The 26,847-nt window shown below is 42.8% G+C and overlaps 1 long non-coding RNA gene across 1 annotated transcript in view; it reads right to left on the reverse strand.

The window, feature by feature from the left end:
• Positions 1-9,669: 9,669 nt before the first annotated feature.
• LOC137439373 (uncharacterized) overlaps positions 9,670-26,847 on the reverse strand; it is a 75,264-nt gene continuing 58,086 nt past the window's right edge. The window contains exons 2-3 of the long non-coding RNA XR_010986906.2: positions 11,337-11,446; positions 9,670-9,689 (exon numbers count right to left, since the gene is read on the reverse strand). This is a non-coding gene — a long non-coding RNA (uncharacterized LOC137439373). The remainder of the gene's footprint in view (positions 9,690-11,336; positions 11,447-26,847) is intronic.

Consider the following 26,847-nt stretch of genomic DNA (forward strand, 5'->3'; position numbering starts at 1 on the left):
TACAACTTATCATTGACTACCAGTTTCAGAGAACACATGCCTTTGGTTCGAACCCACAGTCCCAATGAGGCCAGGTAGATGCGGCGGGTATCCGATCCCACCGCCCAGCCATATCGTTGTACCAACGTTTGGCTGACGAAGCTAGAACTGCTTCCTGTGTTCATCTTGGAAAAATCGAAAAAAGGTTGCACCTCTATATCTCCGAAACCGCTCCATGGAAAAAAACTGAAACATGGCTCATTGTCAAGTACTCTGCTTGGGGAATAAGATAAGTTCATGATGATGTCATCGGTACTTTCATTATGACGTCATAATTCGACAAGTACAATGCTTGATTCAATCAGTATGAATTTTTTTCTCTGCAATTCTTGGTCCGAGTTACACGAAATTTTCACCATAGGAGGGCCTCCTCCTGTAGAATATTTCAATGATTATTATGGCGTCATAGGTCACGTGTTACAGGCGCCATCTTGGAAAAAACTTCAAAGCAATGGGAAGAGAAGAATGATTGAGATAAAGCAAGGGCAGGGCTGTTAGCAATTACGTTTTTCACCCAATCAAATTGAGAGTGCAGCATCGGCCCAGGAGAAGTCCACATTCTTGTGCAGTAGGGCACGAAGAGGCTCCATGATGGCAGCATAATTACCTCCACCACCAAAGGTGGGTGGAGGTTATGTTTTCACCCCTTTCTGTTTGTCTGTTTGTTTGTGAACAAAATATCTCAAAAAGTTGTCGACGGATTCGGACGAAATTTGGCAGAGATGTAGCGTTTGTGACAAGGACTAAATTATTCGATTTTGGTGAAGATCCGGATTCAGCTACAAGAATTTTAAAGTGATTCTTCACCATTGGGAGATAGGGCCAAAAACAATACGTAGCAGGATATCTCAAAAAGTTGTGGACGGATTTGGACGACACTTGGTAGACCGGTTGGGTGTCTGACAAGGACAAATCAATTCGATTTTGGTGAAGATCTGGATTCGGATCCGGCTACTAGAATTTTTAAGTGATTCTGCACCATTGAGTGATATGGCCAACCAGGCGGAGGTATGCTCTCTACTAAGTGCCGTTCTAGTTTCGAATGAATTTGGAGTACCAAAAAGTCAAACCAAGAAAAGAACGCAGAACAGAGGCATTCTTTGGGGGTGATTCTTGTGTTACTACCACCACATTTTCTCTATTTGGACTAGTGCCCTTTCCTGAGATCACGTGACCCAGAAAATAAAGTTCAGGCTTCCTGAAGTGGCATTTCTCGTGATTCAATTTTAAGCCCGCTTCAACAATATGATGCAAAACAGTTTGAAGGCGTTCCTCATGTTTCTCAGGGATCTAAGCATATCCAATGAACTCGTCTCGGTAACACTGGACACCCTCATGTCCAGCTAATGTCTGTGACATCATTTGCTGGAATGAACTGTGAGCAGAGGCAGGACCATAAGGCACATGGCAATAGCGGAAATGTACATCATGTGTGATGGAAGCCATAAGGTTTGCTCTGCTTTCCTCATGCAAGAGCACTTCATGATATGCACTCTGAAGATTAAGAGTAGAGAACATTCTCGCTCCACAGAGCTCTGTGAAGACTTCCTCAATATGTGGGAGTGGATGACTGTCCATTAGGATCGCCTTATTGGGTTCACGAAGATCAACGCACGGTCGTATCCCTTCTGTTTTCTTATACGTAACAATGATAGGTGAACCCCATTCAGAAGAGTCGATTTTCTCAATGATGCCTGCCTTTTCAAGTGTTTTCAATTCTTGTGAGAACATTGCGGACAGTAAAAGGTAAGCGGCAAAGCTTCTGCAGGATTGGCATCACATCAGGCCTTGTCTTTAGTTCGTGTGCACATCCTTTTGCATAGCCTGGCGTTTCAATGGAGTTATGATTGGATGTCCAACAAGCCGATGTTTGATGAACAGAGGAGCTTAGCACTGGTGCAGGAGTAACACACCCATAAACAATATTCAGTCTGAGAGCAGTGAAAAGGTCCATGCCAAGTGTAGGTATTCCAGAAGGCACAATGAAGAAATCAGCAGGCACAGAAACATGGTTGTGAAGACAACATGTTGTGAACATACATGAAGACAACCAAGCACAATGATCGACTTTTGCAGGTAAGTCAACAAGTGTAATTTTGGTACTGTAAGAAGTGCACTCTTGGAATGCTCCAGGTAAGTAGACTCTGGAAGTATTTAAACGACTGAACCTGTGTCCACCAGTAATTTAGTTGAGCATGCCTGTCCATCAGGTGTGCAAAGGAGAACGTCACAAAATAGGTTCCCTCTAATTTGTTCACAGGCATGTGTGTTTATGCTTAAAACAGTCACATAAGTTATAGTAACTTCACACACTTAGTATTTGTGCTCTTTACTTAGTACTAGGGCATTGCCCGTACGTGGGTGCCCGTTCCTTGCCAAAAAAAAAAAAAAACGCTACCCGTACGCTCTACCCCGCCCGTACGCCCGTAAACAAAAAAAAACAACGCTCTTCGCTTCCGCCCTTCGCTCTGACTGAATTGGGAGAAATAATGCGCATAAGAAATCGAATTACGTACCGTAATGGCGGTCAGCTCGTAACGCGCTCAGCTCCGCTCGTCTCACATCGGCCACGCCTACGCAACAAAGCGTTCTGTGATTGGCTGCCGGAAGTGAAGTCTTCACTGTCCGGAAGTTCGCAAATCGCAGTTACGATGAATCGTTTTAATTTAATCGGTTTGAATTCGTTTTAAAACATAGTTTAACGGCAACATAGTTTTCCAACGTGAAATAAATGAATACGCTGTCAAATGTGCCGTCCGAGGCAGAGTCTGATCGCCACGTTCGGCACACGTGATAGCTCGCTGCTCTCTGATTGGTTGAAGCGTTTTTTGGACATAGCTCGGTAAGTACTTGTCCGATTAATATGAAACCTTGAAAAGGCACATCCTCGGGTCCCCAGCAATATACCTGGCAAGTTTAAAGTATATCGGACCCATGGTTGTCGAGAAACAGCGGTCACAGACAAACACACAGACACACAGACACACAGAGATTACTGGAATTATAGATAGATAAGGCTGTTAATACAGCAAGAGCAACAGAGTAGGTACGTGTCCTCAGCAACTGGGAGAGTACAGAATAAACACTGTCCTTCAGCTCCTCGGCAGTATATATAAGCAATGCTCACTTTCTCGCATCAGAAAGTGCCTCGACATTTACTGCCAGCACGAAGTTCTCAAACACACACATCTAAGATGTAAAAAGTATCGGAGGTTCACCTGCATTTTGTAGGAATGCCACCGGTGAATGGTGTAAAAGCAATGTAAGCCATCCTCGTCAACAATATTGCGTATATACTAATGGGCAGCAACAGCAGGCAGTTCAGCTCAACAGTTTAATGGCATCTCTTCTCTGACCCTTCTCTACACAACACTCTACGTCACTACCGATTCAGAATCATCATTTCCGGTACATCATATATTCATTATTGTGTTCAAGTAACTCCCAAATAATCCAGGGGATATTTCCTGTAAAGGCTTTAGAAATAGGTGTTTGCTCAACCCACACCACATACAAGGTTTGATTGCATTTTCTGTTTGGGAAACCCTTATGGAACATCCCTAGGGTGGGTGTGTCTCCAGATTGTGGTATAACCTTTTTCTACGAGTCAATATTTTGCAGAAGACAAATATCACAAGGTATGCTTTTCAAACTAGAACCAGCAAGACAAACATCGAGCTTTTAAGGACAGGAAATATGAAGACAAATATGTGAGTGCTTTTGATGAACTGCTTAATGATCTTAAACTTGGATTGGAAGCTGGCAAGGCATATGATATGGCCAATCTTCACAACAAACCTAAGTCTCTTCATGAGGTACAAGGTATCGACCCACATAAGGCAGTCAAGCACAAAAAGCAGCATTTGAAGCTCAGAATGATGACGCATTTTGAAGAAGAGGTACTATTCCACCCGCCCCACATTAAAACACAACCAGAACCAGAGTCACAGATTTGAGTCTTGCCTCGGCCAAAACTATTACTCCAGACAGTCTATATTGGTTCCTGCATTTGGTTATGTCTGCCGATGAGAGTGATGATGCTTGGAATCTTCCTCCGGAATGCAGAAATCAGTCGGACAAGAGAAGGTTCCTCATGGTTGAACATGATATTTTGCATTGCTCGGCACATGCAACAATCAAAACCCACAAGCACACAAGTCTTGTCATGGCAGTAGCCTAAATAACCGGATAAAAAAAACTGATCACTTTACTAAACATAATGGGTCACTGTTCGTCCTACTATGAGATGGAGGCCATTGATACTGGGCTAGCAAAGGAGATTCTAGCAAAGTCAGAAGAACAGGGGGTTGTCATTCCATCTATCATCTCTCCTGGTGCCTTCACTCAGATGGTTGGTGACAATAACGATATCAATGAGGAGACTTCAGATGGGAAACACAGGACACATGCTGCTACTGTTGTGTTGTACCAACGAGGACAATTTGGTCCCCTATCAGAGCGCACACCGTCAGCTGACCATTCTCCGAGAAACAGATCTCTCAATAGTGCAATGATGATGCAAGCTTCAGCACCCATGGCAAAAGACCCAGCATTCCAAATTTTGTTGGCAAGGCATTTAAAGACTGGTTACAGTGTTTGGAGCACTGAGCGTCATCAGGTAGTCTGATGGGCCTGGTATTGGCTCTTTGCAGACTTTGTCCAACTACATTCTTCGACATTAAGAATCAAATACAGTGATGGCCAAAAATATTGGCACCCTTGCACTTTTTTCAAATAATGCACCATTTCTTCCAGAAAATTGTTGAAATTAAAATATATTTTGGTATCCACATACGTATTTCTTTGGTTTTCAGTGGAACAAAACAAAAAAGCTGAAAAAATTACGAAATCTTAGCTCATTCCACACAGAAATCCTAAAATGGCCTGGACAATATTATGGGCAATTTTTAGAAGTTGTTAGAAATAATTAGATTTCAAGCAGGTGATTCTCCTTTACATTGGAATTGAACTCACCTATGGTGAGATGCAGGAGCTTGCAATATAAAAATTACTCATTCAACCAGTTTGAACAGAGAAAAGGAGTCATTCTGCTGTTTTGTGTCACTGTGTGTACCGCAGTGAGCATGGAGAAAAGAAAGAAAACCAGAGAATTGTCTGAGGAGGTCAGACACAAGATTGTAGCCAAGCACGGACAATCTCAAGGCTACAAATCCATCTCCAGAGACCTTGATGTTCCTGTGTCCACCGTACGCAATGTCATGAGGAAGTTTAAGGTCCATGGCACTGTAGCCAACCTCCCTGGACGTGGCCGCAAGAGAAAACTTGATCGACGATTGCGGTGAAGGATTGTTCAAATGGTGGAGAAAGCACCTCAATCAACTGCCAAATAGATTCAAGCTGACCTTCAAACACAAGGTACGACAGTTTCAACTGGCACCATCCGTCGTTTACTCAATGAAAGGGGATTCTATGGTAGGAGACCCAGGAGGACCCCAATGCTGAGAGAGAGACATACAAGAAGACTGATGGGAGTTTGCCAAAACACACCTGAACAAGCCAAAATCCTTCTGGGAGAATGTCTTGTGAACAGATGAGACCAAATTAGAGCTTTTTTGTAAAGCACGTAATCTCTATGTTTACAGAAAACAAAATGAAGCCTTCAAAGAAAAGAACACCTTCCCTACAGTCAAACATGGAGGAGGTTCAGTGATGGTTTGGTGTTGCTGGGCTGTCTCTGGCACTGTGTGTCTTGAATGTGTGCATGACATCATGAATTCAGGAGATTACCAAGGCATTTTGGAACGCAATGTTCAACCCAGTATCAGAAAGCTGGGTCTCCGTCGAACGTCATGGGTCTTGCAGTAGGACAATGACCCCAAACACACTTCAAAAAGCACCCAGGAATGGTTCAAGACAAAACGCTGGACTGTTCTGAAGTGGCCAGCAATGAGTCCAGATCTAAATCCCATTGAACACCTGTGGGGAGATCTGAAAACAGCAGTTGGGAGAGAAGGCACCCTTCAAATCTGGGAGAACTGGAGCAGTTTGCACAAGAAGATTGGGCCAAACTACCAGTAGAGAGGTGTAGGAAGCTCATTCATGGCTATAGGAAGTGCTTGACTGCAGTTATTTTGTCCAAAGGATGTGCTACCAAATATTAAGTCGAGGGTGTCAATAATTTTGTCAATGCCATTTCTTTTTATTTTCTGATTTAAAAGGACATATTAAGTTCTTAATCAAAAACAAATGTTCTGTAATATTAACAGTGAAATAAAGAATTGTGGAGACGAAATACTTTTGTCAATTTCAACTTATTTTTCGAGAAAATTGTGAGTTATTTGAAAAAAGTGCAAGGGTGCCATATATTTTTGGCCACGACTGTATGTAATAATCAAAGTGTTATCTTACAATAATTCACCAAATGTCCGTCTGTCTGTTCGAAGGTACCGTAAAAACTGCTGAACCGATCACAAAGATATTTTGGGTGGGTAATCCTGGGACCCCTTGTAGTAAAATAGGCTATTTAGTTTTCCCAATTTCAGCTTTGGTCTCCAGCATTCTCAGGTTTCGACTCCCACATAACATTCGCATAATGTTCATTGTGACTATGCTCCGTCTGTCTGTCTGTTCGAATGTACCGTAAAAACTGCTGAACCGATCGCAAAGATGTTTTGGGTGGGTAATCCTGGGATCTCCAGGAGTAAAATAGGCTATTTAGTTTTCCCAATTTCAGCTTTGGTCTCCAGCATTCTCAGGTTTGGACTCCCACATAACATTCGCGTTGGCATAACGTTCATTGTGACGATGTTCTCATTGTGACGATGTTGTGACGATGTATGTGTTCACGGTAGTGTTTGACGTGACGGTGTGAACGTAATTTCGTAATTTTTTTCCGTTTCATTTGGGCTTCCCAATTGAAGCCCCGCCCATAGGGCGTGTACTGTTGCTAGTATAGTTAATGTAAGTGCAACCACAGAACTGAAGGCTGGAGTAAAATCCCTCTCCCACCTCACCCCTCCCCAACCCCATAAGATGATAAATGCCCCAGAATAACTTAATTAATTTATGACTAATACCAGCATGATGTGGCATTGTTCTGTTCCATTTGCACTTCAGTTATGTTGGATTGCCAGCGATATTGCAAAAAATATTGTATTAAATAAAACACGTATGACTTCATCGCAACCCATTTTGAGGGCCGACCGCCACCACAGATATTGGCCTGTAGAAAAAAACGTTATATCACAATCTGGAGTGATACCCACACTATAAATGTTCCAGGAGGGTTGCCCTAAAGTCCTCAACAGAAAATGCCACCAAACCTGGTATGTGGTGTGGGTTGAGCGACACCTTTTGTCACAGACGTTTCTCCTGGACCACAATACCACAAATGGGTTGTAAGACAAAGCAGACATGACTCGTTACATCATGGTCTGGACATTTGATCTTTTTATTACCCCGCACACACGAAGCGAAAAGCGGGGTTAAGCAATTGGTTCACTTCTGTCTGTCTGTCTGTCTGTCTGTCTGCGTGTCTACAACCGTCAAATTTTATGATCGAGGAACTACTTCATTTCCATTGATTCCTATATTTTGAACACGAATCGGAACATGAATTGGAAAACAAACCTGTAACTTAGCAGTACTTTTACCTCTAAATTTGTCTCAATTGCAAGGAGGAGTGAGAAAATGTTTAAGCGGTGAAGCCGCTTCAATATTTGACGATGTCGTTCCGTCCCTATAAAATGAGGAAGAAGAATCTTTCTAACCCACTGCGTTGAATTCTAAAGATCTAACACACAAGTTCAGCATAATTTTCATACAAGGCATGGAATCGACCATTGTGGACTAGTATCAGAGATTGGTACAAGATGTTTATGGAGACTGGAAGTCGTCAGAAACAGAAAAATTATCGGTCGACCAAGCACAAGTGCAGCAAACGTTGAACGAGTGCGTGAATCACTTCAATAAAGTCCCAGAAAATAAATCTGACATGCATCTGGAGAACTGGGATTACCAACCACCTCTGTACACAATATTTTGCATAAAAGACTGCAGCTTTATACATGTATGGTACAGATTGTGCAGGAACTCAAACCAAATGACGGACCCAAACGCAAGGTGTTTGCCTTCGAAATACTCAGTCGCGTAGAAGATGACGAAGATTTCATGAACAAGGTCATGTTCACAGACGAAGTTTGCTTTAAAAGTTCAATGTATTGGGAAAGGTCAACTGGCACAATTTGAAGATTTGGGGCTCCAAAAACCCCCACGTAGACATTGAACACATACGTGACAGTCCAAAGGTCAATGGGTGGTGTGGCCTTCTCCATGACCGCTTGGTGGGTCCGCTTTTCTTTGCGGAGGATACAGTGATCTCAACAATTTACATTAACATGTTGGAGGGACTCTCCTTCCTCCAGATTGAAGACCTGAAACCCGTTATCATTTTTCCACAGGATGGAGCTTCCCCTAATTGGGCCTTAGTCGTTGGAGGCGTCCTGAATGAAAAAAATCCAGGTTGCTGGATTGGCCGAAATTGACCAACTACCTAACCTACCTGACCACCACAATCACCAGACATAATGCCCCTTGATTTTTTTCTGTGGGTGTTTATCAAAGATGTTATCTACAACACCAAGGTGGCAAACCTGCAGGATCTTCGTTCTCGGATCAAAGTTGCATGCACACTGGTGGACAGAAACATGCTGAGATGAACATGGCTACAATTTGTGTACCACCTTGATGTCCTGTGTGCGACAAACAGAGCTCACATTGAAGTGTATTGATGGTGAGCACAAAACTTCGAGTTTCTGTATCATATAAACCAAAGGGCATCATTGTATCATTTATGGTTCGAAATATATTAACAACCAAAGTTGTCTGGGTCTTTTTGGAACACCCTGTATGTGTATATTAGGTTAATGCTGTGTGTCATGAAAGCGCTTCCTCGGGGAGAAAAAAAATATTAAGAAAGATTGCTTCAAATTAATCCAAACCTATGGGCAAAGTGTAATTTTTTTCAATCAGACCAAAAAAGTGAACCTTGGAGACTGTTGCCTCGAGCGCTTCCCAAAAATTTTTTTTTGCTGTTAAGAAATATATTGTCATGTTGCCAGCGATTGAGATCACTGGGGACAGATAGCCGAAGCCGAGATGGTTTTAACTCCGAGGTGACCAGCCGAATATAGAGCGGTTATTTTTGGCATGCGCGGGATGGAAGGATGCAGAGTGCTTACCTGAATGGAAGCACATGGGTTTATTCCCGAACCCACAACGAATAAATGAACACAACAAATGAAAAATGCCACACAATGAATTTCATGAAAATAAATCAAAGAATAAAATGAATGCTGAGGTAAAACTAATATTCTCTACTGTGAGACGTTTGCACTCAGTCGCAAATACAAACACACAGGGGAAAATGTAATAAAATAAAATGTTTATTTTAGCTGGCCGGCACTCAGCTTTGTCCTCAACGAGGACTTTTAGTAGCTTGGCGGTCATTGATACTCGATGCCACCGTGCAGGAAGCGCACAAAATGGCGAAGTTGATCCCCGTGCATCGAGGGCACTGCAAGCATGAAGCGAGCAGATTAGACAGCCTCCTTTCGATTCTCTACTGTGAAGTGCAATGCGGCCTTCAGCTTCCAAGAGCCCAGCAGTTGTCCAAAACCTCCTGCAGAACACTGCCGACGCGGCAAAGAGCTCCTCGCTTCCCAAAACAGTCAGCACCAATCGTCCATGATCATAACAAACATGGCGCACTTCTGTCAGCGGTTGTGGTGGTGTAATGGATGTTTTGCATGGCCGGCCTTGCACATGTAAAACGTAAGGGAAAGTGACAAATGGAATTCACATACTGGTGAAAACTAACCTTAATCCCTAACTAGTTAACACAGTCACCCCTCGTGTGAAGACACACAAACAATCTTAAGCTCCAGTTTCCCTCCGTAAATACATCGAGATGTCTCCTACGTGTCCACAGTCCATGCTATAACTATACAATCCTATCTTTACAATGGGATTCCTCCATCTACCCCCACAAACGTAACAATATACATATATATATCAAGTAATTATACATATATGTATATGTATATATATATATTTATTTATTACTTGCAAAATCGAAGATTTTTCAAGCATATTGGTCAGTTGCGTTTGTGGTTCTGCCTGTCTGTCTGTTTGTCTGTTTGTTTGTCACTGGCCTACAGGTCACAATTCTAAACCAATCATCACGAAACATCACCAAGTTGTATAGGTCGTCGCAATTGAGAAGCCTATTGTTTTTGGGGTCAAAAGGTCAAAAGGTCAACATAGGCCAAAGGTCACCAACTTTGCCAAATTTCTAAACTCCTCAATTTTCATCCGATTGACTTGAAATTTAAAGAGAACTTGCATATCTGGTCACTGAATTCAACCATCAAGTATATTTGAGGTCAACATAAGCCAAAAGGTCAACATAGGCCAAATTTCTAAAATCCTCAATTTTCATCCGATTGACTTGAAATTTGAAGAGAACTTGCATATCTGGTCACTGAATTCAACCACCAAGTATTTTTGAGGTCAACATAGGCCAAAAGGTCAACATAGCCAAATTTCTAAAATCCTCAATTTTCCTCCAATTGACTTGAAATTTGAAGATGACTTGCATATCTGGTCACTGAATTCAACCACAAATTATATTTTAGGTGAACATAGACCAAAATGTCAACATAGGCCAAATTTCTAAAATCACCAATTGTCATTTGATTGACTTGAAATTCTAAGAGGATTTACATATATGGTCACTGAATTCAACCACCAACTATTTTTGAGGTCAACATAGGCTAAAAGGTCAACATAGGCCATGTTTTTAAAATCCTCAATTTTCATCCAATTGACTTGAAAATTGTACAGCATTTGCACATTGAGTCACTAAATAGGGAAACTAACTATTTTAGGTCAAAAGGTCAAAGGTCAACTCAAGGTCAACCTTACAAAATCATCATTTTTCATCTGAAAAATCGTCACTTTTTTTCCTGTTGACCCGAGCTTTGATCAAGATTGTCAATTTTAATTTAGATGAAATGGACAATTTGCTGTATCAATGGAATTTTTTTCTTGGGGGTGGGGGCGGATTTTGCAAGTATCATGCTCCGCATGACGTCTTCTTGTTTATTTATTTTTAAAAATTTTTGTTGCCTTGTAGCCTGGAATTAAATTGCATTAAATTAGACTTTTTCTACCTTTATTTACACATCGTAACCCACAACTTCCAAGTGAAAAAAATTCTAGAAAGGAATGTATAAAGGAATGTGTTAATCATACAAAACACTCTCACTCATACTCACATTTCTCTTTCTTCCTGTTGCTTTAAAAAGAGCTAGCACCAAAAACGCCTCTTCTTCCTTTCTCGTGACAGTTGGCATACTTTTCTCAACATTCGGTTGAGAAAATATGTCTATAACAGTATAAAGGAGGATTAGACGAGTAAAAAAAAAAACAAGATTATGGTAAAAGACAATGTAGAAATAAAGTGTGAATTGTTGTAGTAAGATGTACAAAAACAAGTTTTGTGATCGACTTATTTTGCCAGGATCCATCTTAGTTCACAAATTTCCTCTTGTACAAGCCAGGAAACCGAGAAACAATCCTGAGAAAAATACAAAAACTTGTAATATTTCCAGCCGAAGATAAAATAATGATTGCAGGACAAATGGCAAAGTTGAATATGCATTTGTAAAAACTAGGTGTGTGTGGATTTCTACTCACGTGTGGTCATACGGTGGTTAGATGCTTGCTGGCAACCTCGACGAAAGTCACTCGCTTGACGAACGTGGCGAAACGGGAGTAAAGGTGGATGCTCCACCGAGATGCCGCCAATGCTCCCCAGAAGCTGGTCGAAGGTCTCGGCAGATAAACTCATCATGAAATGTTGATTTTCAGGAGATGATGAAAATACCAATGCTTCAGGTTGACCAGAGCGGTGGTTAAACAAGATGAATAATCCACCGGCAAAAAGCAATCAAAAATGGCGGAAAAGGGGAAAAAAACCCGGAAAGTAGAAAAGTTTGTCGGGTTGTAGTGCACAGCAAACGGGTGGTGAAGTAGCACTCTGCCGATAGTAACAAGGGAAACCAAAGAACAGTAAAGTGCAGTATTCACTCGCTCCACGTTATCCCGCCTTTTAGCTCCAGGCTCCTCGAGAGGAGAGAGTCCGCGTAAAACAGCCTCTTCTTTTTCACCCTTGTGCTTCGTCCTCATGTACTCAGAGTTGATTGGTTGTTCCTGGTTTTAAACCACGCCCGCTAGGAGGGTGTCAGTATGAGAGGATCGAGCTTGTTGAATTGATTCTGCCTGCACCGTCTATTCATGCAGAAAATGATGTATCTAACAAGCGACCGATATTGGCATAACTATATTCAAATGGAAGGGTTTCTGCTGCATGGATTCAGCTGAAATGTATTTCTTAAGTGGAGGTGTCCAGCAACAAAAATCAATGTGCTGGATTTCGTGTTATGAGTGATAAGGAACAAAATATGAAAGCAGATCTCTTGACCAAATTATAAGTTAATCTTTACTAAGATGATCTGTTGCAATCAAGGAAATCAATCCAGTGAAACAGCATAATGAGTCAGTTAGTGTCTTAAAAAAAACGAACTTTAATTTGATTTGTTGCCCTGTGCATAATGCACTTGGTTTGGGGTCTGGGATGTGGGCTTTGTGGGGGTGTGGGGCAGAGTGTCCATTGAAGAATTGACCAACCTATCAAAAATAGGACATCACTTTCAGGAATAATTAAACGATATCAGCCTACTTTATTGGTTAGAATATCATTTTCTGTATTTCTCTCATGTAAAATGAAAGCATTTTGACTCCTACCAAAACAGACTTCTTCAGACACCAAAAAATTATGAGCATGTTATGACTTCAAAACAAGTTTTTAAATATTAAAAACAGAGCCGAGCTAGAAGATGAAACAAAGAGAAGGAAAATGGGTACCATCAGCGAAGTGGACAAGGAGAGAGACTTTAGGGAAACGGAAATGCCCCAATGTCAGAAAAACAGCTGCAAGAACAGAGGACCTGCCAGTTTGCAATCCTCTGCTTTATTAGAGCTGATTTGCCTCGGGTGGATTTCTCCCCAATCCTCATGACCCCAGAGCAGGCATAAGGCAAGCCGATGAAATGACGGGAAGTTTCAGGTAATCGCTCCATGTACGAGTTTCACCAGGCCGCGGCCTGTCAGGAGGGTAAAAGCCCTAATGAAAGCCGTCCGGTGCGTTGTACAAAGCATGCTTTGTCCGGCACCTAGTCCTTGCACCGTTCACTCGAGGGAAACTGAAGGCTTCCGCTCGACGCACATGCAGTGAGGCCTATTTCACCACCACTGCCCAATTTTTCAATTAACCCCTCTGTATCCACTGTTATAGTCTCTCCATTTTAGCAGTAATGAAGATAGCAGAGTGGGGGTGAGAATGGGTGATTGTGGGGCTGAAACCTAAATGAAGACCTACTCCCTCTAATGCTTCACAGTCCGACATGGGTAAAAGCCATTATATATCCAACACCTGCTCAAGAAACTTCATCAATTCACATTTGTTATTGGCCCAGATATAATAAATAAAATCACAATGATAGGGACCAATATTCAAGGATGCAGATCTGAAAAGGACAAGAGATAATCAGAAATGTTTGTTGGCAAAATAATGGGACATTGAGAGTGACTCATCGTCATCGGTGGTGGCAGTTGTTTTTTTGATTGAGGTCGGGGTGGGTGTGGAAAAATAGAATGAAATCTAAAGAGAAGTCGAAGAAAAAATGGGAGTGTGAAAGAGAGGAAGGGGGGGGGGGGGGGGGAATCTTTCTGTTACAATGCTCTTTTTTCAGGGTCAAATATTCATGGAGATGCTTCATATAAATCACACACACACACACACTCACACACACATACACGCGCACACACACACACACACACACACACACACTTACCAAAGCGGAGATTAATACTTTGGGTCCTGAGAGGACTTCGTTCCATCTCCTGAAGCCCGCAAATGGGGATAACAACCAAAGACACACACACACACACACACACACACACACAAACACACACACACACACACACTGAACCTGAATTCAGACAAACACAACCGGTGACCTTGGAGGAAATGACGTGACATCCTGATGCACTCTGGGTACTGCGAACACAATCTTGTGACAATGCATTTCTCTCCACAGTCAGTGAGGCAATTAAGAAGAAACCTATCCCCTCCTCCCTGAGACGCCAACCCACGGGGTTTGTCTGTGCTCCATCTACATGATTAGCATAAATCAAGGAGGCTGCATGAACCATTTTTAAAGTCTTTGCTACATCTTGACTGGGGTCATAAGTGAAAAGCAGACCTCCCTGACTCAGAGTCGACGCTTTAAAAACAAAACCACTGATTCATTAGATATGTAGTGGAGTTTTTTTAAATAATCCACATTTTCAGGTTCACTTGGTACAGACATCGAGCTCCATCTGGACTGCTCGGTACACACGTCAAGCTCCCTCTGGACCACTCAGTACACATGTCGAGGTTCCTCCTAACTGCTCGGTACACACGTCAAGCTCCCTCTGGACCACTCAGTACACATGTCGAGGTTCTCCCTAACTGCTCGGTACACACATCAAGCTCCCTCTGAACCACTCAGTACACATGTCGAGGTTCCTCCTAACTGCTCGGTACACACGTCAAGCTCCCTCTGGACCACTCAGTACACATGTCGAGGTTCTCCCTAACTGCTCGGTACACACATCAAGCTCCCTCTGGACCACTCAGTACACATGTCGAGGTTCCCCCTAACTGCTCAGTACACACGTCAAGCTCCCTCTGGACCACTCAGTACACATGTCGAGGTTCCTCCTAACTGCTCAGTACACACGTCAAGCTCCCTCTGGACCACTCAGTACACATGTCGAGGTTCCTCCTAACTGCTCGGTACACACGTCAAGCTCCCTCTGGACCACTCAGTACACATGTCGAGGTTCCTCCTAACTGCTCGGTACACACGTCAAGCTCCCTCTGGACCACTCAGTACACATGTCGAGGTTCCTCCTAACTGCTCGGTACACACCTCAAGCTCCCTCTGGACCACTCAGTACACATGTCGAGGTTCCTCGTAACTGCTCGGTACACACGTCAAGCTCCCTCTGGACCACTCAGTACACAGGTCGAGGTTCCTCCTAACTGCTCAGTACACATGTCAAGCTCCCTCTGGACCACTCAGTACACATGTCGAGGTTCCTCCTAACTGCTCAGTACACACGTCAAGCTCCCTCTGGACCACTCAGTACACATGTCGAGGTTCCTCCTAACTGCTCGGTACACACGTCAAGCTCCCTCTGGACCACTCAGTACACATGTCGAGGTTCCTCCTAACTGCTCGGTACACACGTCAAGCTCCCTCTGGACCACTCAGTACACATGTCGAGGTTCCCCCTAACTGCTCAGTACACACGTCAAGCTCCCTCTGGACCACTCAGTACACATGTCGAGGTTCCTCCTAACTGCTCAGTACACACGTCAAGCTCCCTCTGGACCACTCAGTACACATGTCGAGGTTCCTCCTAACTGCTCGGTACACACGTCAAGCTCCCTCTGGACCACTCAGTACACATGTCGAGGTTCCTCCTAACTGCTCAGTACACACGTCAAGCTCCCTCTGGACCACTCAGTACACATGTCGAGGTTCCTCCTAACTGCTCGGTACACACCTCAAGCTCCCTCTGGACCACTCAGTACACATGTCGAGGTTCCTTGTAACTGCTCGGTACACACGTCAAGCTCCCTCTGGACCACTCAGTACACAGGTCGAGGTTCCTCCTAACTGCTCAGTACTCATGTCAAGCTCCCTCTGGACCACTCAGTACACATGTCGAGGTTCCTCCTAACTGCTCAGTACACACGTCAAGCTCCCTCTGGACCACTCAGTACACATGTCGAGGTTCCTCCTAACTGCTCGGTACACACGTCAAGCTCCCTCTGGACCACTCAGTACACATGTCGAGGTTCCTCCTAACTGCTCGGTACACACGTCAAGCTCCCTCTGGACCACTCAGTACACATGTCGAGGTTCCTCCTAACTGCTCGGTACACACGTCAAGCTCCATCTGGACCACTAGGCATACATGTTGATCTCCCCCTGAACCGGTCGTGTCACACTTCAACGTCTGCCCAACTTCTCCCCAACTTCTCTCTCGACTCGATAGTTGTTGGGTTTTAGAGTCTGGTCTTCCTCCTTTTTGATCAAATGGAGTTGGGGTTTAGTCATGACTCGGCACACTGATGGTGTGGAGCTGAAGTCCCTTCACGACCTGGCATGCGACATGGTGCACTGGCGTGGGGGCAAATTGATGTAAGACCAGGAAGTCGCACTTCGCCCAAAACACACAAGGAAAAGCATCAGCCAAACCATAAAACTACAATTCTGGTGCAATGCTGGCAGGGGTGACAGCATGTGTGTTACACTATCATAGCATCCTTAAAAACGGTGAGTTTCCTGTTTGTAATGATTTTCCATTTTGTTGGAATGCCAGGCAGACAGAGAAAAATAATTATCTCGCAAAGAGACAAAGTACGGTAAAACGGCAAACTTGTCTAATTCCGATTCATGTTCCCATTCGTGTTCCAAGTATAGCATTTGATTCAAACATGTTATTCCTCGATCATAACATTGATAATACATACATGCAGATGAACGGACCTGAACCAATTATTGCTAAACCCCACTTTTCACTTCGCGTGCGTGGGGTAACAATGTTACCTGCATTAAAGCAATATTTGTTTTCTTGCTTGTAAGATGCACATAATCAAGTGTTGTCCCCCAAAATGTCGTTCTTCCATGTAGAAGACTGTAGTTGTACGTCTGGTTTCACTTACAGAGTATGCACACCAAATTAGAGGGATTTCAGGGTACGTTTCATCAAACATGAGCCAATTTCAGGAACTGCTCATCATCAACCATTATAACATTCATTGTGCATTTCATACTTTTATCGTAAAAGTGATTAAACTTTATTCCTCTCCAATTTTGCACTCTAATTATCATGCATTATAAGCAATCATTCGAGGAAGACCATGTTGAAGGAACGTGTCAACTTTAGCACTATAAAAATAACCAACTTGCTTTTCTCCCATGTCCAAGGTGCTGGCATCATGACGAGCTGAAATGGGAGGAATTGCAATTGAATGGTCAGTGCGAGAGGCCAGTCGCATGGTATGGGGGGATCGAACAGGGGGTTGTCTGATAACAAGAGGCCGGATGCATCAAGCACGTGGAGTGGTCGCACATCCAAACCCCCTTAAGTACATCATGCACTCGTCTGTTGCATTTTTATGCCATTTTGATTATTGCTTTTTCTTTTTGCACAATCATGTCACTTCCGCTCCCATGTGGCCTTTATATTATCGGCACACGTAGTCTCACAACGTTGAGCAGGGAGGAAGAAGGTAATATGTATTTTGATAGGACAGAAAGTGGACTCCATCAACCACGAGGTGACCTTAGCAGGTACCGCTGATGAGCAGACATCCAGAAAACTGCAGCTGCGATGCCTGATAGTGAATCTGGGATGCGGTGAGAGTGGGAATGGCTGTGTTGCTAACCGGGCAGACATCAGGATCCATCGCGACTAATGGAAAGTGATTCCTGGCTGAGTCACTCTCCCTCCCTCCATCTCTCTGTCTGTGAATATCAGAGTAACTGTAATGGGTCCGTGCCGTGGGCACCTTTACTTCGTGCACTTCACTCTCAGGTCAAAACTGTTCGGGAAATGGGGCTGGTGTACAGGCCAAGGTAGGTTCGTGAAACACCGACACCTCAGGGACAACAGAACACGTTTCAATTGGAAACACGATGTGAGCTTCGTGTGTCATACATGGTGTGATGATGTATCTCACACATTAATTTATCTTAGGTATTTAAATCTTTATGCCTTTATTCCTAAGCATCTTCCATTAACGTATAAAAGAGTCTGGCAGGGGTGTCCATCAAGATCAAGATATTGGATGATCAAGAATGAACACATTGACATTTAGTTATTGATAAGAATTGGAGATTCTGCAAAGTATGAAGCACAAAGGGCAGTAGATAGAGACCTACCCGAGATGCCAAGATCTGACTTTGTAAAAATTTAAAAAAAGGGACAAATAAGACAAAATTTCAGATTTAAACGAGAACGGTACTTAGTAGAGAGTATATACCTTTGCCAGACTGAACAGTTTACTTTTTGTATCCCACTGACACGTCCGATCTGGACAGGGACCTGAACCAAAAATTTAATCGGCTAGTTCTTGTAACCTAACCAACTCCACCAAGTTTGTCATTATAGTGGGGCGGCATAGCTCAATATATATCCACAATCGTTCATTTTTGTGATAGAAGCACCAAATTCGGCAGATGTGTTGACAAATATATTTAGAACAAATATGGATATTGGGGCATCAGAAACTCGCCCCCTGGTGGCCATAGCAGCCATTTGGTTCATAAACGATTAAAAATAAAAAAAAACATTTAAATACACATTAAATTAAGAAAAATACGATTAGACACACACACAGTCACTCACACACATTTTCTGCGAAGCTACCCTCCACAGCCACCCCCACCCACCGCTAGCAGGCCAGCCAGCACATGCATCATGCCACAACCAGTGCAGTCGACTGTCCATCAAGGCATGTTAAACATTTTATTTGAACTGCAATAACTATTATATTATATAATCGTTACACATGTTGAACACCATAGGTAAAGTGTTATACATCTGGCCCGGTGTATAAAGAAGTGAATCAGGTGAGTGATCTTAGCTTTCTAGCTAGCTAAATTAGCTTTCTGACTAGCTAAAGTAGGCCAAGCTAGGCTAGCTAGCTAAATCATGCTTTAAAGTTAACTACATTTGGCGTAGTAGTAGTAGTAGTAGTAGTAGTAGTAGTAGTAGTAGTAGAGGTACTAGAAACTAGAAAGCGTATTAATATCATACTAGTAAAATATAGAAAGAACTACTTGTTCTAGTGCTTATTATATACTCAAAGGCAAAAGTTATTGTGACACACAAACAACAAACAGAATCAGTGTTAAACTTTTACTGCCGCGAATGAAATGTTATTACATGGAAAGACAAATGTTTCAAGGTATGGTAACGATCAACAGTCCATAAGAACAGTGCACCTGGCATATGCAAATGAGCCACAACACAAGAGGGGGTTCACAAGCAAGTTCACACAGTCAGTAGCGAGTGTGTCCACCTTGTGCATTGATGCAGGCCTGGCACCTTCGCCTCATTGAGGCCACTAAACGTCGATGAAAGTCCTTGGGAAGATCATTCCATATCCGAGGAAGGATTTGGTGGAGTTCCTGCAGCGTTTTTGGAGGATTCGGATGACGTCATAAACGTCGCTCCATTTCATCCCAGACGTGTTCAATGGGTGACAAATCAGGGGATCTTGCAGGCCAGGGTAACACATTAACATTGTTCTGATTAAGATACTGCTGTACAACTCGAGCAACGTGTGGTCTGGCATTATCGTGTTGAAACGTCACTCTAGGGCCGTTCTGTTGCAAAAACGGTAAAGCGGCCATTTGCAAAATCTCGTCTCGGTACCTCACAGCATTCAAGTTCCCCTCAATCAGAATCATTGGCGTTCTTGCTGCAGCTGTTATCCCACCCCAGATCATAACGCCCCCACCTCCAAAACGATCCCCTTCCAGAACACATGGCCTGATGTAACGTTCACCTGTGCACCTGTAGACACGTGTCCTACCGTCAGCTCGGTGAAGCTGTGCCAAATGGTGTTTCTATGGACGTTGAATCGACGAGCAACATCACGCTGCGAGGTACCAGACTGAAGCATACCTATAGCTCTCCATCTGTCATTTTCCCCGAGGCGTGGCATGTCGAACTTATTCCAAAACGATGAATAGAGGTGTTTTTCTGACTTCTGCACTTCTTAAGACTGCATTGAGTGGAAATGATAAGCGTCTGGTTGTCTGGCCTTTTAAAGTGAACATTGCTGGCCATTTTTCTCGAATATGTCATGCTTCTTGCAAATTTCATGCAATTCGAACAACAACTGCTTGGTTGCGTTTCTTCGACCATTTTAACACACTCTTTCTCTGGTTCAAATCCAAAAATTCATTCACAAGATTACCAATGAAAAAATTCCATGTCACAATAACTTTTGCCTCTGAGTATATTAGGATTAAAAAACAAAATGTTCTTTCTGACAATTTCTGAATCTGTGGTGCTTGTATTATTGCAGATCACATAATAATCAAGATGGTGGCAACTAATTGACTATGTCAAAAAGGTTTCTGCTAAAAGACACAGGGTGTCCAACACCCTCGACATCTTCTAAATCACAGCCTGAAAACAAGATAAACTGGGCACTGTGTGTCATCTGCCAAGAAGACCGTAAAGAGAAGCTGACTGATCCAACACTGACGAAGAGGAAGGATGCCGGGAGTGCATACACGTCTTTAGCTGAAAGTCTCCTGAGACTGAATGAACTGAATGAACTACCCGGAGATATACAGATAGAGATACTAGATGAAGGAAGTGGGCTTGAAGCTGCTCTTGTTGACAACAAAGCTCAGTGGCATCAATCATGCAGGCTGGCCTTCAACAAGAACGAAGTTCAACGGGCCGAGAAGAGAGCTCTGGAAAAGTCTAGCAGTACAGGTGACGATGACACCATTGCAGTCCCAAGTAAACAGAGAAGGGGACGTTCTAGCACTGAGAACCCAGCAAAGGAAGCACTCTGTTTTTTCTGTTGCAAGCCAGCTGGCACAGATGGTCTTCATGAGGCAGCAACGTTCCATCTGGACAAGCAAGTTCGGACATGTGCAGAGCTCTTACAGGACACAGAACTGCTGGCTCGACTAAGTGCAGGAGATATGATTGCGCTTGAATCCAAATATCACAATAAGTGCTTGGTGGGCCTCTACAACCGTGTCAGAAAACACAAAACTCAAGAAAAGCAGGGAACCGATGAGGAAAAAATGCTATCAGGAATCGCTTTTGCTGAAGTTGTCATGTACATTGAAGAATCACGTTTTGATGACAGCACTGCACCAGTTTTCAAGCTGGCTGATCTGGCTGATCTGTACAGGTCAAGGATGGAGCAGCTTGGCATTAAGCTTGAATCTAAAGTAAACACCACAAGATTGAAGGAAAGACTTTTGGCTCAGATCCCAGACCTGCAAGCTCAGCCCCAGGGGCGGGATGTTCTCCTTGCATTTTCTGATGACATTGGTGCAGCCCTGACTAAGGCATGTGAATGGGACAGTGACAGTGATGCTGTGTACTTGGGCCATGCTGCAATCATTGTACGTCGCCACATGTTTGAGCTGAAACCCTTCACTGGATTCCATGAAGGCTGCCAAAGAGATTCTGTGCCGAAGCTACTCCTGGCACTGGTAAATATGGTCCTTGAAGGTCCAAGCATCAGAGACCAGAGTGCATATCCAGCAAAGTCAGCAGCCTTAACCATCGCACAACTGCTTAAGTTTAACAGCGTCAAGCACAGGCGGCTTGAAGGATCCACATCTGTCAACGTCAGACACAATGCCACTCAGGAAACACCTGTTCCAATGTATATAGGCCTAATGGTCCATGCCCAAACCAGGAAGAGGGAAGTTGTGGAACGGCTTTCACATCTCGGTGTCAGTATCACATATGACCGTGTGCTTCGTCTGTCAGCCCAGCTAGGAGAAAGTGTCATACAGCAGTACCACAAGGATCAGGTGGTCTGCCCTCCTAAGATGCGTGGTGGCGTCTTCACAACTGCTGCAGTTGATAATATTGACCATAATCCTAGCTCAACTACCTCAAAGGAGTCCTTCCATGGCACAGGTATCTCACTCTTTCAACTCCCTGCCTTTGCAGGTCAAGGAGTTGACCGCAGTATTGCGATTGTTGGAGGTTCTGCAGGCAAAAAGACAGTGGGCCATTTGCCAAGCTACTACACAGACGTTCCACCTGTTGTCGGTAGCACCACAAAGGCACCTGTACCACCTAGCACTGTGGCATCTTTGAGCAGGGAGAACTCTGACCAGAGCATCAAGGAAGAGTACTGCTGGCTAGAAAATGTGCGGAACATTATAGCACTTCCATCTGAAGATGAAGAGAATCAGAGTGTGGACAACATGTCCTGGGCTGCATACCATGCAAGTCACCAGCCTGCCGGGGAGGAAATCATATGCCCAAGTGCCCTACTCCCTCTGTTCCACGAGAGTGCCCACACCATGGCAATGATCAAACACGTGATGGACATAGTCAGAAAGGCTGTTCAACATCTGAATGCTGAGCAGACACCGGTACTAGCATTTGATCAACCCTTGTATGCGATTGCCAAGCAGATCCAGTGGAAGTGGCCAGAGATGTATGGGGAAGACAAGATTGTTGTGATGTTTGGTGGCCTGCATATAGAGATGGCAGCTCTGAAGACCCTGGGTGATTGGTTGAAAGGCAGTGGCTGGGTTGAAGCACTGGTACAAGTGGAGATAACAACAGCAGGCACTGCCGACTCCTTCTTGCGTGCAGCACATGTTACTCGCACCCGACGTGCCCACCAAGTCACAGTGGCTGCATTATACATCCTGCAACATCGGGCCTACAGCAACCGTGACATAGATACAGAAGATGATCCTTTGAGCTTTGACGAATGGTGCCGAAAGAGGGGCGAGAGCTGCCCTCAATTCCAGTACTGGGCAACAGTCATGGAATTGGAGCTGTGTTTACTGGTCTATGTGCGATCCCTGCGTCAGTCCTCTTTCAGCATGTACCTCGATGCTCTGACAGAATTCGTCCCCTGGTTCTTTGCTCTGGACCACACTAACTATGCCCGCTGGATCCCAGTTCATCTCCATGACATGTCTGAACTACCAACAAGACACCCAGATGTTGCCAGAGAATTCAATGCTGGGAATTTCACCATTCAGAAGAGCAACAGGGTCTTCCCAGCAATCCCTATCGACCAAGCACATGAGCAAAATAATGCTTGCATCAAGAGTGATGGAGGGGCAGTAGGTCTTACAGACAACCCTAGTGCCCTTCGGCGGTGGATGGTAGCTGGCCCTGAGGTTGCCGCAGTGATTGAGGACTTTGAAGATGCACACCAGCTCATGGGAAAAGGAGATGAGGTGCTCCACCATGACCAGACAGCAAGTGTGCAGAAAGCATTTAAGAAAGACGTCTGCTCCCTCATCAATGTATTGGAAGAACTGGGCAATCCATTTGAAGAGGAGAGCAAAGACCTGCTTGTCCTTGACAGCAAAGACATTGCTGAACCATCGGCAGTGGAGACTGTTAAAAAGGCACAGAAGATTGGTCAACAGCAGTTTCAAGCATTCACAAAAGAATGTCTTGTGGAGAGAACAAAGCCCATTGATGACCCAATCCACCGCAACCGGTTGACACTGTTTGTTGGCTCAACAAAAAAGATGGCAAGTAAGCAGAAGCAGCAGCTGACCTCAATGAAAAGTGATGTCGAGCTGTTCTCACGACTCTACATTAGCTGTCAAACAAGAGATGGAAACCTGGAAGACTTCTTTCAGCATGAGAACCAAGCATGGCCACCAGCGCTCTCTGATGGAGGAAGATTACGACTTGGGGCCAAGAGTGACCTTCTGACATGCCTGGAGGACCTGTCTCCAGCTCAGACTAAAGCCCCTGATGCTACTTGTGTAGTTCCTGATGGAGCTGCCATCATTCAGATGATGAGGCCAGCAGGTGCCAAGACATTTGATGAATATGCCCAGCAGATATTCATCCCATACATCTCTTCTCATCTGTGCAGTGTGTCACGTGTGGACCTCGTTTGGGATACTTACAAGGATGACTCCCTGAAAGGCACAGCAAGAGCCAAGCGTGGAAAGGGTGTAAGGAGATGTGTGGTTGGGAAGGCTGCCAGTAGGGTAATAATGTTGCTTCTGGGACAGCCCGTTTAACATGGGAAATCCCTATCTAATGTCGTTTACCCCTATTTGGGAAAACACCCCTATTAATCCAAAAGACTCTATGGGCCTTTTGACCTTATGAATCATGAGTTAATTAATCTACTTGGGCTAATACATAATGAATATATTTTAATTGAGCTAGGGATGGGATTGGGTTGGGGGCTGTATATTATTATGACTCACACATACACAAAAGTTTAACCTCAACTTTAGTTGAGGTTTAACTTATGTGTATGTGTGAGGGATAGGGGTTCACAGATCTCTAGTGTGAACCTGTGATCCTTTTGGACCATGAGTTAATTAATCTACTTGGGCTAATACATAATGAATATATTTTAATTGAGCTAGGGATGGGATTGGGTGAAGGTTAGGGGTTCACACATACACACAAGTCCCAACTGGAAAGTTGTGGGATCCTTCTGACCTTATGAACCTTTTACTCTGGTGAATATAACCCTACAAATATTTGTTTATGCGTGAGAAATATTTTAACCTCCCTCAATGTTCTTGTCTGAGCGCCTCCAGTGCTACATACCATTTTTAAATTAAAGTATATACCAAGGTTGATTACATGGTACTTGGTTCTATCATTTATATACTTATATATCCATAAGGGAGACTATCAATTCCATTTTCTAAAATAAACCTCTTATCATCAAAAGCCCCCAATGCTTTCTTATTTATCTCTTCTGAATATAATTGATGTTTATAACTTCTTATTCCATTAATCTTTCTAAACTCTTCTTTCTTTGTTGTTAAACAGTTATAATAATCCTTAAAGTTTATTGTTTCTTTTATGACATTTTTCTTTATGCCTTTTAACTTCTTATCAGTTTTTTCAACGTTATTCACAATATATTTATAAGCATAAGCCTTAGACCTCAATCCCACAAATTCACTCATGACATTTCCTCCTAATTCATCCTTAAACTTTCCAATCACCTTTTTATTTTTGGAGGAGAACAACTCACTCTCTGGGCTGTAATTACTAGTGTCATAGATATTAATGTCCTTTTTCATGTCTGAATAAACATCATCAGTATTAATTTGCAAAATAAAACTATCTGTATCCATATAAAGTAGATTAACATCATTTTGATATTTCTTCCTCAAGTTATTATAAAAGTAATCATACATTAATGACTTTGATAAATCAAGAATTGTTGTTCCAATATAAATAGGTTTGTTCATTTCAATACTCTCTTTAACCAAATGGATCGCACAAAAGTTCTCAGTAAAGACCTCAGCTCTAGTAAAACTCAGTCTATTAATTAATTTTGATGCTTGTTCCCAAGATGTTGATAGTCTGATATTTTGTCTTTTCCTCACATTCTCCATGGTCTTACCAAAGACCGCATTATTCATCAATTTATAAAAGTCTTTCTCAAAATCGGTTTTTGACTCTGTTCTTCTTTGTGTATTGAAATCAATGTACCCCCTTAACCAATGACTTTGATTGAACTTTAGAACCCTATGGATCTTCTCTACTCTTAGACCTTTTGATAAATATTGTCGCAAATTTCTTTGGTGTAGTACATAATTTTTCTTGTTATATAATGTAGTAAGTAATTTTTCTGTTGATTCACCTATATTAAATGATCGTTGATAATCACTTAACCACTCCTTCTTTGGACTTTCTTTCTCACAAGCAAATGGGAGATCTTTGTGTAGGTTATGGAGTTCCTCTGGATATTTAAAATCAATTTCAAAATAATAACCAACCTTTGAATCATCCAATTCTTTTTGTGTAGAGATACATACATCTTGTAAAACGTTTTTGTAGTCTTTTTCCTTTACCCATCTAAGTTTTCCATAAGGAAGAGCCTGAGACATTGCCCAGCCATACAGGTTGTTTGCGTCATAGTACATCAAGTAAGAACTCTCTTTCGTTGATTCATAATTTGGAAGATATTTGTTATTTGCTTTTGCGTATCTCTTTGAACAGACTTGTGAAATTCCTCCTCTCTTTGCCTTTTCAATCATCAAAAGCATATCAACATCGGTTATCAAATCCAAATCTTGTTTTGTCATTTTCAACATCGCACTCCAGGCCAATCCAGGTGCTGTGTAGTAGTGAGCAGGATCCAATCCATATCCAGTGCGACAAACAGATCTAAAGGCTTCAAATACATCAGCCAATAAAAGGACATCAGTTTTGAGATACAAATCGTGATACTCACGAAGATTCTTGATGTTATATTTTTCCCAAACATTTTGTGCGTGTACATAATCTTTATCAGATATATTACTGTTGTTTAATTTGTTATAGAAATTTTCTTTTGAAGGAAGTTGTGTTTCATTGAATCTCTCAAATGAGTCCATATAGTCATAGGGGTAAATTCCCTTTTGTGTTAGAAAATCTTTATCTAAAAAATACTCTGAAAGACATGGAAACTCTTTTAGATTTTGAACCAAGTTAACCAATGGACTTGCCATGAATTTAAATGTATCAAGAAATCTGATATGAGTAATAGGAGATGTGTGAATTGTTTTTGTGAATGAAATGTATTTCTGATCCGTGTTTGGAATTGCTGAGATACTTCCAGAAGTCTTTGAGAGTTCCTTGATAAATAGATGTGTATCATAATGGGCGTTGTTATGAAGAAAGACAGGAATGAAAGAGGGGAGTTGATAATTAATATTACAACTTTGATGAGCCGGACCTCTATATTTACCAGTGAGATGACAATGATCTCTAACCTTTAGACCTTCACCAATTTTTTCCTCACAAATATGACAGGCAGCCTTTGGTTGTCTAAATTCTCTTTTTCCTTTACTCGTCAAGGACATTGGTTTATTGGTTTCTCTCATTATCTTGGTTAATCGAACACAGTCTTTTTCTAGTCGTTTCACAAACTCCTCTGGG

The sequence above is a fragment of the Myxine glutinosa genome, chromosome 14, assembly GCF_964187855.1.
Source record: "Myxine glutinosa chromosome 14, kmMyxGlut1.1, whole genome shotgun sequence".
Lineage (NCBI taxonomy): Eukaryota > Metazoa > Chordata > Myxini > Myxiniformes > Myxinidae > Myxine > Myxine glutinosa.